This window comes from Dromiciops gliroides, chromosome 2, assembly GCF_019393635.1.
Source record: "Dromiciops gliroides isolate mDroGli1 chromosome 2, mDroGli1.pri, whole genome shotgun sequence".
Lineage (NCBI taxonomy): Eukaryota > Metazoa > Chordata > Mammalia > Microbiotheria > Microbiotheriidae > Dromiciops > Dromiciops gliroides.
Window position 1 is genome coordinate 687,364,872 of NC_057862.1, and position 13,482 is coordinate 687,378,353.

The window sequence follows — 13,482 nt, forward strand, 5'->3', positions numbered from 1 at the left end:
CTGGAGGGGACCACAGAGGTCATCTAAGGCCAACCCATCCATCTTATAGAAAACATTGAGGCCCAGTATAGTTAAAACAAAAAAACAAAAAACTTGCTGAGGCCACCTACCTCTGAATTAAAATCCTCAAACTCTAGAATACTGTCTCGTTGAACTTCATCAAGAAACAATCAAACAACAAAGATTGCTATTATTATTAACTGTTGTTGTTGTTGCTTTTGAGTCATTGTTCTTCATAACCCCATTTCACAGGTTTCTTGCAAAAGAATTAGAGTGGTTTGCCATTTCCTTCTCCAGCTCATTTTAGAGATGAGGAAACTGAGGCAAAACAGAATTAAGTAATTTGTCCCGGGTTACCCAGCTAGTGAAATCCAAGCCTAACACCATCCACTGTACCACCTAGCATCTATTCAATTATAATCATTGTACTTAGTACTGAAGATGCAATGACAAAAGGGAAATACTCTCTCCTTTTAAGGAAATTGCATGCTATTGAAACAGATGACACATAAATGTCATTAAATAATTTGTATATGCAAAATGTATAAAATAAATGGAAGCTATGGAGGGAAAGGACAGGTAGTCCTGGCAATGGAGAGAATACAATATTTAATGTAGGTGGAAATTTAGATGAGTTTTAAAAGAAATTGGTGATATTAACAGATGGAGGTAAGAAGGGAGTGCCTTTTAGGACTGATGGGAAATAGAATCTGAATGTTAGAAAGTATCTCAGAGTTAATCTAATCAGTCAGTTAATAAGTGTTTACTAAAAGCTTACTATGCTCACTATGCATAAGGTGCTACAATAAGGATACAGGGAAAGGCAAAATCATTGAAATGTGGGCTTCTCAAGGAGCCTTGAAAAGTCCAAGCACCAATGGGGGAATATAACAAAAATAAAACAAAAAACAAAAAACACAAAAAACACACACCTAAATATATAGGGTAATTAGGTGATACAGTGGACAGAACACTGTGCTTAAAATCACAAAGACTCATCTTCATGAGTTCAAATCTGGCCTCAGACACTTACTAGCTGTATGATCCTGGAAAAGTAGTCAATTAATCTTATTTGGCTCATTTTCTTCATTTGTAAAATGAGCTGGAGAGGGAAATGGCAAGATACTCCAATACCTTTGCCAAGAAAACTGTGAAATGGGGTCATGAAGAGTTAGACATGACTGAAAAAGACTGAACAAGAATGGAAAGAATATTCACATTTGTGGAATTCTTTAAATTTTATCAAAGCAAACAATTGGGGATGGGGGAACAGAATTGTTAGCCCCAATTACCATATGAAGGAACAAAATGACAGCAAGTAAAGGAACTCGATGAGAATATAATGGATGTTCAATAGATGACTTGTGATTAAAGGGTACACATTTTGCCTCCAATTTTCTAGAACTATACATATCCCTTATAGAAATAAATATGTGTGATGATGCATATTATATAATACATAAAGACATCAGTTATAGATACATTTCTATATAACTTCTATATTTTGATACTTAAAGTAGCCAATTCGTTCAAGTCAAGAATTCATTTGGCATCTCACAATTTGTCAGGGACTGTGCTAAAATCATTCACAGTCAAGACAAAGATGTAATAGTCCCTATACTAGAGACCCTAAAATTCTAATAGAGGGACACTGTTGTGCTGATATGAGTAAACGCACAATATATACAAAGTAGAACTAATATCAAATGTTGGAGATAAAATGGTGTCCAAGAGAATATGAGCTCCTTGAGGACAGAGATTATTTTGTCTTTTTCTCTGTATCTCCATCAATTAGTACAGTGATTGACCCTCAGGAGGTCCTCAAAAAGCATTTGTAATGCAAGCAAATAAATGACAAATATTGGAAGACATATATGCTTATCATTCTATTGATTATTTACGCGTGAATGAAACAATTTATTAAAGTCTTTCCCTAATGTTAAAGTACAGTATGAAGATTTTGTGCCAGTTATTACTATAAGCCTTTCATTCTTCTGAATTTTTCTAAACGGCTTAGTAATAGCATCCCAAATCTAGAGAGAGGTATGATAATATTGTTCTCTGACTGATAAGTCAGTTTCTTACTTTGTAGTTAAGTGGTTAACAAGCAGGTTCTTGCTCTACAGTTTTCTTCTGCAACATGAGAGAATGCCCCAAGACTCACACACAGCCTATCTGCCACTGCAGGGGACATCATCATCATTTTCTGCTACAAATTGCCTAATTCATCCACCTTGAACTGGGCTCTGAAAGAAAAAAGCACACAACAGCAGCAAGCACTGTCAACATTAAAGGCTGACTCTGATAGACTAAACATGGGATGCCAATTATCTTAAAGAAAGCAGAGCCCTAGCTTATGTATGGTCTGACAAAGAGAAAGCAGGAGACTGCTTTGGGAAGCCTCCCATTTATCAAAAACTCAAGGCCAGGCACCATTCTTGCAAACAAGTTATTTTTGTTCATTTCAAAGGAAAATCACCCAGGCCACATGTTTGCTGTATTCCAGAATGAAAAAAAAAAAAGGGGGGGGGAGAGTGATCTAGGTTGGTGGCAAGCTATTGTTGTAGGAGAAAACAATTGTCCAAAAGCTTTGTGTGTGTGTGTGTGTGGGGGGGGTTGTGCTGGCCATATTTTTTCTTTCATCCTATCATCTGTTTATTTATTATCTGTCTTTCTATTCATCCATCTTGCTATCCATCCACTTATCCTATGTATCTATGTATTAATCCATGTATCTATGTATCTGTCTATCATTTATCTGTCAATTTATCTATCTATCCATCCACTCACCATCCATCCATCCCTCTATCTATCATCTATCTATCTGTTCATCCTTCCATCCATTTACTCATTTGGGGCTAGTTTAAATTAAAATCTCAAATATTATTAAGAGACAAATGCAAGAAAGTAATTACAATATAACCATTCAAATAGGTGTCACATGACAGTGTAGAGATAATACTGAATCTGTGATTATGTTTCTGAAGCTCAATTGCCATTTTGCTACTTGTTTTGTGTGTGGTCTTTGGGGAATTGGCTACCTTCTGAGGGTCTCATTTTCCTCATTTATAAACTAGGGGAAATGAGCTAGAAATATTCTGTCTAGCACTAAAACCTCTGAAACCTGTGAATTCAATTCAAATTAATTCAACAAACATCTCTGAGGGATCATCTATGTTGCAAGACATTATACCATATTATGTGCTACGGAGAGAAAGACAAACCAAAAAGATAATTCCCGCCTTTACAGAGTTTATATTTTACTGAGAATAGAGATAGAGAGGTAAAGTAATATGATAGAAGGTAAATATGTACAAAGTTATACAATTACAAAGTATATAAAAACAAATTACAAGTAATTTTGAAGATGAAAGACACTGCCTCTGTATCTCTGTATCTCTCTGTCTTTCTCTCTCTCTCTCTCTCTTTCTGTCTATCTCTCTCTTTTTCCCTCTCTTTATTATAGATCTAGACAGATGTTTGATTCTTTTATCCAATTACAATAAGTTTCCCATGTGGTGTCATCTGCTTATATTCAATAGTTAAGGTATCATAATCCTCTTGAATTGATAAAAGACAGATAGATGGTCCAGTGGATAGACTTCTAGGCCTTTAATCAAAAAGACCAGTTCAAATCCCACCTCACATATTCACTAGCTGGGTGACTCTGTTCAAGTACTAATCTCCATGAGTCTCAGTTTCCTCATCTTTAAATCAGGATAACAATAAAATCTATCTCACAATTTGTTGTAAGGATAAATTTAGGTAATATTTGTAAAATGCTTTGCAAACCTTAGAGTGTTTTATAAATACAGTTAAATTATTTCATTTGTTACTATTTATTAATTAAATTAATAAGTCAGTTAGGAAATTAGTTTATAACTAAAAATTTATAAATTGTACAAATGATAAGTATTATTATTAATTACATATAGTTTAGTTATGGATTGATTCAATTGGTATATATAGGCATTATATGATTAAGATAAGGGTTGAATCCCAAACCTCAAGAACAAAGACAGAGATTATATAAGAAAATTAGATGAGTAAGAAGTGCATTCCTCTAGAATCAGGAGTGTATTTAATAGCTGTGGGACCATGGTAAAGTCGCTGCCCATCTTTGACCCTCAGTTTCCTTACTTAGAAGATGACAATAATTTGTTGTTCTGTTGTTTCAGTTATCACTGATTCTGTGACCCCATTTGGGGTTTTCTTAGCAAAGATACTGGAGTGGTTTGCATTTCCTTTTCCTGTTCATTTTACAGGTGAGGAAACTGAGGCAGACAGTCAAGTGAATTGCCTCAGGTCTCATAGCTAGTAAGTGTCTGAAGCCAGATTGAACTCAGAAAGATGGGTCTTCCTGATTCCAAGCCCAGTGCTGTATCCACTGTACTATCTAATACATATTATTGTAAATCATTATAGTCATTATCATGTTTATCCAGCAACATTGTAAATGAATTCCCAAAATAATATTTAGGGATTATAATAGTTGACATGTTTTTCAGTGGCAAATTGTTTCAAATTTTGCAAAATGTTCTATATGTTAACTCCCTTAATCCTCACAACAGCCTTGTGAGGGAGTTAGTATCATTGTCCACATTTTATGACTGAGGCAACTAAGTCTACAAGTGAAATGGATTGTCCATCATTCCATTCCCTGTTATATCAGAATTAAGACTTAAACCCAGCTCTTTCAGATTCTCTTTAAGGGATAAGTCTATCCACTCCCTCAGACTTCCTGTATACTCTCTGGCTGTCCTAAGTTATCTAGCTACATGGCAACGACAAGATGCCTTTGGAAACTGACTGTAATATGCTGAAGCTGGGCCTTGTGATTTTGAGACTGAACTGAGCTAGGCTGATACTCAGGCAAAAGCTATTCCATCTGTTGCTGGTCTTTTTGCTCCTCTCACAGCTGGTTTGTTACAGAGTTGTGACTAGGAATGCATCTTGGATTCTTTCCATGCACTAGGCTAATAGAAAGTAACATATTTTATACACTTAAATTACTTAATGCTCATCATAGTCAACACTTATATAATGCTTGCTATGTGTCAAGCACTATGCTAAGTGCTTTACAATGATCTCATTTTAGCTTTACAATAATCCTTGGAGGTAGATGCTATTATTATTCCCATTTTGTAGATGAGGAAAATGAGGCAAAGATCCAGGGTGATACAGGTACTTAATGTCTGTGGCTGGATTTGAATTCAGGTCTTCTTGAGTCCAGGCCCAGTATTTTACCCACCTAGCTCCCTAAATGCATTCCAGCTCCTGTCTTGCTGTTGTGGAAATGTTGTTACATTAGGAGTAATGAAGAACTAGGTTCCAATTTTTCCACTGACCCTTATTTACTCTGTGATCATAGAAAAGTCATTTTATCTGCAGCTCCTCCTATGTAAAAGAATGATAATATTTGCAATTTAAAAAACACACACAGTAGTTTTGAAACAGGGTAGTATACTAAACAGTCAAGATTCTGGTGGAGACCATGGGAGAGGACTCCCACCACCCCTCAGATTTACGATCTGTCTGCTGGTAGAATATGACCATCTGGAAGGCAGTCACTTTTGACTTTTTGTCTTTATATGCAGAAACCCAGGATAATGATTTGAACAAAAATAGGAGCCAGAAAAACACCTGCTGAATTTAATTGAATTCTGAATCAAAAGATTAAAGTGAAAAGAATAACCATTACTAGCCAGAATAACTATTAATGGATACCATTTACATATGATTTTAAGATTGCATACTACACACACATATGTATATGTGTATATTTATACACACATACACCTATACACACATATATTTGTGTAATATATGTTATATGATCTATCACTAGCTCACTATATATAACTACATGTATATGATATGTATATATAAGTATATATATATGTACAGATATGTATTTATATATCAAGAGAAAGTGAGACAGAGAGTGAAAGAGGGAGAAAGAGAGGGAGGGACAGACAGAGACAGAGAGATAGAGAGAAACAGACAGAAAGATAGAGAGCTCCCTATTTCTATTTCAGATAAGCTCAAACTGAGAGAGACATGAAACAATTTTTTAGATGATAAAGCTAGTATCTGAGACAGGATTGAACTCAAGTCTTCTTGACCTGCTAAATCCGACACCATCTTCTCAATCCCCCAGTCTCTTAACCTTAATGTCATTCTCAAGTCACCCCTCTCTCTCACCCAACCCCCCATCCAAACTGTTGCCAAGATTTGTTGATTTCCCCATCTCTTATAACTTCACCTTTCTTGCCTTTGACATTCTCATAATCGTCACATAGATATTCATTATCTCACTCTTGGACTATTCCAATAGCTGTCTGGTTAACCTTTTCACTTCAAATAGACTCCAGACTACCCTCTTTTCATGTGCCAAGGTAACTTTCCTAAACTGTATAGCTGACCATATCATTACCCCAAGGCACAGACATTTACTCACTAAACTCTAGTGGCTGTATAAAGTTCTGTTAGGTGTTCAAAGCCTCTCACAATCTCATGGACCTTCTTAATCTTTCCAGTTTTCTTATATACACATGCTCCCAACCATGACACTGAGCTTCTTGCTTTTCCTCAAATAAGACATTCCATCTTCTGATTCTGGGCATTTTCCCTGACTGTTGCCCATGAATCACTTGTTCTTTATCTCTGCTCCTGGTCTCCTTCAAGTCCCTAATGAAACCCCACATTCTACAAGGAACCTTACCCTAACCCTCAATTCCGAAGCCATCTCTCTAGTGATTATTTTCAATTTATCTCTTGTAGAGCTTATTTTTACATAGTTCTTCGCATGTAGTCTCCTCCATTAGACTGAGCCTCTGAAAGAAAGGACTGTCTTTTTAAATTTTTCCCCTTATTTCTACAGTAATTAGCACAGTGCCTATCACATGGTACATTTTTAATCTTTTAATAGATGTTTATTGAATAACTGATCCCAAGTCCAGTATTCTATCTACTACAACACAGCCTGAACTATTAAGAAAGGAAGTGGACCAGAGATTATCATCATTACCACCATCATCACAATTCTTATTAATTAATGCGTTTGTTCATTTATTGTTATTATTAGTCCTGGAGTGCTGAATAAGCCTATCCCTGTTGTTTTTCCTAGAAACCTCCTGTAGAAAGGAAATCTTCCTAGCTATGCATTGGTATATCATGGAGGAAAGCTTATGCATCTGAAACCACAAAGTCCAGAATTAAAGCAAATTATTGTATTAAGCAAGGATGTCTCGACCAATTGCATGGGAAATTTAGAGAACAATTTTGCTGCTGTGGAGAACAGAAATAGACTAGAGTGATAAGCATCATAATTTACAACAAAGTCAGAAGACCTAGATTCCAAGCCACTTTTCCATTTATTAATAGTACTAGCTGTGGGGGTGGCTAGGTGGCACAGTGTATAAAGCGATGACCTTGGATTCAGGAGGACCTGAGTTCAAATCCAGCCTCAGAGACTTGACACTTACTAGCTGTGTGATCCTGGGCAAGTCACTTAAACTTCATTGCCTCGCAAAAAAAAAAAAAAAAATAGTACTAGCTGTGTAAGTATGGAGAAATCTCTGAGTCCCAGTGCAAACAAGGGCTTGGCAGTCTTGTAGTACCTATTTCTAGGTCTTTGCCTAGAAATGTGGCTCTGCATTTTCACTGAACATTAAGTATCTAGAGAGGAAGCCAAGAATGGTTACTAGAATAGGGAAGGGACTTGATTTCAAATCTCAGGAGAACCGTTTGAAAAACTGAAGTATGTTTAGTGTAGAGAAGAGAAAACTAACTGAGCATAGGCAAAATAATAGCTGTTTTCATGTATTTTACAAAAATTGGGTCGAAGAAGGATTCCTCCTACCCAGAAGACCAAACTAGTAGCAGTGGGTGGAAGTTGGAAAGAAGAAAATTTACACTGGATGTCAGGGGAAAAACAAAACAAAACAACAAACAAAAATGTTCCTAACAATCAGATGTTCCAAAGAAGAATGTGTGTCTTTGAGGGGTTTGTTGCTCCGTTTCCCTCCCATTAAAGAAAGTGGTAGAGCAAGGAGATTTTTGTTCATACGTGGGTGACAGGCCAATTGGCCTGCATCATCTATGCCATTTCTGAATTTCTATGATTACATAAAAATATGAACTATTAGTCATCCCTTTATGTTCTTTTTAGCCTCATTTATATAATGGGATCTACTGAAATCAAAGAACACAGGAAAATTAATCTGAATCAATGGTCATTTATCTTTGACTTGGATACAGGATTTCAGGAATTCCTTGGTTGTTCATTAAGCTTTCAGTTTATCTGTATTGATTGATAGGCCACAAGTCTGAGTCCCGTGTGTGTGTGTGTGTGTGTGTGTGTGTGTGTGTGTGTGTGTGTGTGTGTGTATGAGTGTGTGTGCATGTGTGTGTGCATGTGTGTGTTTTACATCCTACAGAAACACATATCTTTGTCTTGCTACACATCATTCCTTAAACACATACTCCCATAAATTCTTGCTAAACACATGTATCAGAATTAATTAGGGGAACAACATGACTTTATTCAGTTCTGCTTAGAGAAACTGACAGCAATGCTTCTTCGACATAAAGTAGTAGTAGAGAAACCAAAAGAGTGTAAGATGATATATCAGAAGACAGCAACTACAGCAGCAGCAAAAGCAGCAAAAAAACAAAACAAAACAAAACAATAATGACAGTTGATTTACACATCTTAGTTCTTTCATTTCAAAAGAAAGTATATTAAATTGTGCAAATGACATTATTATTATTTTACATATAAGGAAACTGAGACTTGGAGTGCCAAAATGACCATAAATATGTATATATGTATATGTATGTGTATGTACTTATATGTGTGTTTAAGTGTGTATACCCACATAAGTATGCATATGTTTATATATGTTTATAAAGGAAGCTATGTGGCTCACTGAATAGAGAGCTGGGCTTGGAGTCAAGAAGACACGAGTTCAAATTGACTCTGGGCAACTCATTTAACTTCTTTGCCTTCATTCACTGGGAAGGGAAATAGCAAACTCCAGTATCTTTGCCAAGAAAAAAACATATAGCATCACAAAATTTGGAAACGAGTGAATAACTGAACAACATATACACACATATATGTATACATATATGTATGTACATATGTATGTGTATATGCAAATACATACACACACACTCATATATATATATATATATATATATATATATTTTGTGGGTATGTACACAGATATATATGTGTATGTCATGGGCAGTGCTTGTCTTTTTTTCCCCTTTTTAATCCTCAGTGTTTAGCACAGTATCTGGCCTATAGTTTGAATTTAATAAATTGTTGTTCATGATAATTATTACAGGCTGCTCTAGTGGATGTCTTAAACCATAGCCTAGAATATATACTTTTTGAATGAAAGGAAATCTAATTCTGAAATCTGACCTTGTTCTCATATTTCTGCCAAAGGCATCCCATTCTGTGCATAAAATGGTGCTACAGCTTTGAGGACCTATGGATTGAAAAGAAAATTATAATGTCAACTCAGCCCAGTTAACAAGCTAACAAGTGAGATACAATTAAGAGATGCAGACAGAGAGATATAGAGAAAAAAAAGAGCAATCCAGAACACAAGACAGAGGTAGAAAGAAACAAGAAGAGATGGAGGCCCAAAGATATAGTCTAAGAGACAGAGATTCAGAGATAAGCATAGAAAAGGAAAGAGAGAGATGGAGAAACAGAGATCAGTGTGTGTGTTTGTGTGTGTATGTGTTTGTGTGTGTTTGTGTGTGTGTATCTGAGTTGTCTAAGGGGAGAGTTGTCTCCCCAGATAGAAGAGCCTGTGCTGTGTGAGAAGGTATGCATTTGATTTTATATTTTATGAAGTATAATTTGAATCCATAACTTGTCTTCTATAGGTACATTAAATTAAAGAAGCTGACACTGTATGAGGTGTTGAGTGAGCAGCATTTTTCCTAGTTCTGTTCTTTAACTCTCCACATGCTCATAGAAATGCCTCCTTAGGAACTGTACTAGTGCCTGATTAGACAATAGGTGCCTCCTGGTGGAAGGCAGAGTGATGCAGCTCTAGAAGCCTGATAATACCCACATTCTACAATATCAACCAAATAAGAGGAAGAAAGATGCCTGCTTTTCTTGTCATACCTTGAAGTGAACTCCCACCTTCTCCCTTACTGACAAAACTTTACAGATAATATATAAAAATTATATATAAGCACACATACATGTACACATATATGTATTTGTTCGTATGTGCATGTGTATGTGTACATATATACATGCATACACACATATGTATTTTATATAGACATAGATGTTGACATAGATAATAGGGAGAAAGAGATGATAGAGATAGAGATAAGAGATAGAGAGAGACAGAGATAGAGACTGAGTGAGATGAGATAGAGGTGGAGGTGGAGATAAAGAGATAGGTGCTGTATTTACTTGGTAATATGAGTTCTATGAGGTCAGATACAGTCCACAGAGCCTAGCACACAGTCTGTTTCATTGCAGGGATTTAATAGATAATTATTGATTGATGGCAATAAATATACTGTGTTAACAATATAGAAAATCCCAAATATATTTAGGGCCATTATCACAGAATAACCAAAAATAAGTTCTGAAAGTTATCTCAAAGGTAATCTAGCTCATCTTCTATTCAAACAGCATCACCAAAAATGAGTAATTCAGCCTTTGCATAAAGACTTCCAGTGACCAGTAAGCCATATACTTTCTGACTTGTCCCATCCTATCTTTTGCCTAGCTCTCATTGCTATGGAATTATGCTGTTGTTGCTGGTGTTTTTTGTTTGTTTGTTTGTTTGTTTGTTTTGTTTGTTGTTTTTGTTTTTTTTTGTTTGTCTGTTCCTTTGTTTTGGGTGTTTTGGGTACCGGAGTACCAGACTTTACATTTAATTTAATCTTATTGGACTCAGTGAAGATAGAACTAACTACATATCTGAACTTGAGTAAATCACTTAAAATTGATAAGATTCATTTCTTTCTCTTTAACATGAGTGGTGGGGATAGAATAGAGTGTTTTTTTGGTCCTTCTATACCTATGATCCCATGAGTCTCAAGGATATGAAATTTCTTCATCTTTAGCTTACCACATGCTGCAAAGATATGAAGAGGGTACCTTATTTATTTATTTGTTTGTTTGTTTATTTATTTACTTATTTGTTTGTTTGTTTATTTAATTATTTATTTGTTTGTTTGTTTATTTATTTATTTGTTTTTTGTGAGGCATCCTATTCTGTGACTTGCCCAGGGTCACACAGCCAGTAAGTGTTAAGAGTCTGAAATCTGTTTGAACTCAGGTCCTCCTGACTCCAGGACTGGTCCTCTATCCACTGTACCATCTAGCTGCCCCAAGGGTACCTTTTTAAATTCTATTACAGTGTTGAGCTTGCACTCAGCTCTGACTCTAACTTGGTATTCTCTATATTTTTGGCACTAATAGCAAGTACCCTCATCAACAAAATCATTTATCTATTGAAGGATATTTGAAAAAGCAACCTGGGGAGAAGCTTAGTAAATTTGGAGGTGAGTGAGAATGCAAATAAACTAATACTCAAATCATCCTATAATATAGTTTGGTAACTTGAGATGAGACAAATGTTATTCACATCTTTATGTCCATGGCTAACTTGTTTGCTTTTTCATTGTCAGTAGATTTTTACTTTGCTTTAAGAAAAAAATAATTTCCACCTCATTGCTGACAGAATCACCTTGTATTGACAACTGCTTCTCACAAATGATGTCACTGTTTACCAGCTTTCTTCACAAGAGGAGGATAATTAATTGGCATTTGATCTGGAGTCAAATGATGATTAGGGTTTAAAGTTGGGGAATCATCATGTTAAATGTATATTATCCTATTCTATTCCTTTTTTCAGTATATAATAAAATAGTTTAATATTACTCACAATACCTCTAAAGCTAATAAAAAGCAAGTGGTTTTGGTTTTGGTTTTGGTTTTTTAGGGCAATGGGGGTTAAGTGAATTGCCCAAGGTCACACAGCTAGTAAGTGTCAAGTATCTAAGGCAGGATTTGAACTCAGGTACTCCTGAATCCAGGGCCAGTGCTCTATCCACTGTGCCATATAGGTGCCCCCTCAATTGTTTTTTTGCATAGTTGTTCCTATCTTCAGTTTTTCTCTTCATAGTTCTACAGTGCAATAACAGGTGATTCTAAAATGTAAACTCCAAGTCAAAGAAGTTTTGTTCTGAATGCATCATTTAGAAAGGATGATATTTGTCTCATTTAATCTGGAAAATAAACTTTGGAAAGGCAACCTTCTTTTGTATTTTTTTTTTAAATCCATGCATACAGAAACTGGATACCCATTGGCCTAGATTTTGTTTTTGCTGATTTGGTTTCTATAGGCATGAGAAATTTAAAAGGAAAATAAAACTTCTATAGGAAATATGCTTATAAATTTCACTTAAAAAACATAGAGCCTTTTTCTTAGCATAGATACTAAGATTATATAAATGTGTTACAATATTTTATTATATATAAACATATATATACATATATGTATACAGGTATGTGTGTATATATATATGCATATACATACACATATATACATGTGTGTATATATGCATTTGTATGTATGTATTTATGTGTGGTTGTGCATATTTATATGCATGTTTGTGTGTATGCACACATATATGTGTATATATGTTTGTATGTGTATATCTATATAAACCAAAATATTATATGTGTGTATGTATGTATGTATGTGTATATATATATATATAAAACAAAAATATTGTACCAAATTTCTTAACAATTTACTAAGGACTAGATAGCTTTATAGGCATTTCAAAATTATCTCAACCCAACATTTCATTTTATAGAGGAAGTATCCCAAACCCAGAAAGTTAGAATAACTTTTTTAAGATCATTGTGTTAGCAAGCTAAAAGTGAATTTTATATTTGTCAGAATTTTGCAAGCTAGTGAAACCCATTGTAAACTATTTATTTCCCTTACATACTTCCATAACCTCTGCACCCCTGTGTAAGAACCTTCTATTTAATTAGTTTTGGAAAAAGTGTATTTGCTTATTAGTAACTCACGTGGGGGTTCCCTGTTAGACTAAGGAACTCACAAGTCCAGTAAAATTCTATCTCCTATCCTTCTAGTAGACATTCCCTCTTTATGGAGTCATGAATGGGGATGAGGCACTTATCAGGAACCAATTAGTTCCTCCCTACTCAGGAGTATATGTGTAATGGAGTCAGAGTGGAGGGGGTAGATTTGAATCATGAACAACTATTAGCAGCATTCTGGGTCACATGAGCAATAAGACAAAGGTCATTAATTTTTTTATGATCCCCACAGTCTTCCAAACTTCAACAAAACAGAAATTATGCAGCAAGCGTAAAGCGACTTCAGTTGTCTCCATTGTGTAGGACATCCAGAATCCCAGAGGTTAGACGATATAAACACAAAAAATAAC